The sequence below is a fragment of the Apis dorsata genome, unplaced genomic scaffold (genome assembly GCF_000469605.1).
Source record: "Apis dorsata unplaced genomic scaffold, Apis dorsata 1.3 scaffold_504, whole genome shotgun sequence".
In the NCBI taxonomy this organism is placed as follows: Eukaryota; Metazoa; Arthropoda; class Insecta; order Hymenoptera; family Apidae; genus Apis; species Apis dorsata.
Window position 1 is genome coordinate 152,764 of NW_006263733.1, and position 1,125 is coordinate 153,888.

The window sequence follows — 1,125 nt, forward strand, 5'->3', positions numbered from 1 at the left end:
AGTTTTTTCTAACCTCTTTGAATCTTATGTTAAATAATTATTTTATATATAATTTTTTTTTCAAATTCAATTAATTGTTATGTTAAATATTTTTTTGTGTTTTAGGATTTTCTGTTTAATATCTATTTGATATTTTTGTTTTATACATTGCTTTCTTTTATTTTCTTTTAATTCTTAATGTCTCAAATTTATTTATTTTAAAATTAAATCNCATTATTACCAAATTTATCAATTATTGCTAATTTAGTTTTTTAAATATTCCATTCAGTGTAGTGAAAACGAAATTAATTAATGTTTTATGTTTCTTTGTATCTTTTTCTTCGATTGCTCATTGGGCGTGTCTATTGCGTCGTTAGCATCTCGGTATCGAAATATTTCGAGACAGAATTTGAATATAGTTTTAATCTAATTTCATACATTTTATTCATTTATTTAGAAGTTTTGATTTCTTTTTGTACAGGTTTAATTGGTAGCATCATGGTAGGTCTCCGAAGGCGGGAAAAATTCCAATATGGACGCCATGTCTTTCGTGATAAAACTTTACACTTCGTATGTATAAATTTTTATTTTGTTTTATTGGATTTCAAGTATTCATAAACAATTGGTAACATTTTTATACATAATTCAACCACCAAAAATAAAAAAGCAGTATTTTCAACAACAAATGTTGGATAGGAAAAAGAAGAAAAATATCAAAAAGATATTATTTCTTCTTCTAGCCCTCAACAATTTAATATTAATTTAATATTAATTTCAGAAAATATTTGTGACCACGCGCAATGTGGTTAATAGAATCAGTGTTTGGTTCGTCACTAATATTTTTAATACTTTCTAGAGCAGAATACCTCTGTTTAAATTTAATTAGAATAATCAAACGCGAAGCTAGAATCAGTGTTTGTTCGCCGATTAATTTATACGGACGCGTTATTAGTTTCTTATTTTTATTTTGTTTTTTCTTTTTTTTTTTTTTTCCCACCCCCCGAATATTCGTTTTCGGTACAGGGTAGAGTCAGTGCTTCTCTCAAGAGAATAAGGCGATCATCCATCACGCGAAGAGGTAATTATCTTTTTTTCTACCAAAATTTTTATTTTTTTAAATAAAAGTTAATTAGAATTTCAATACAT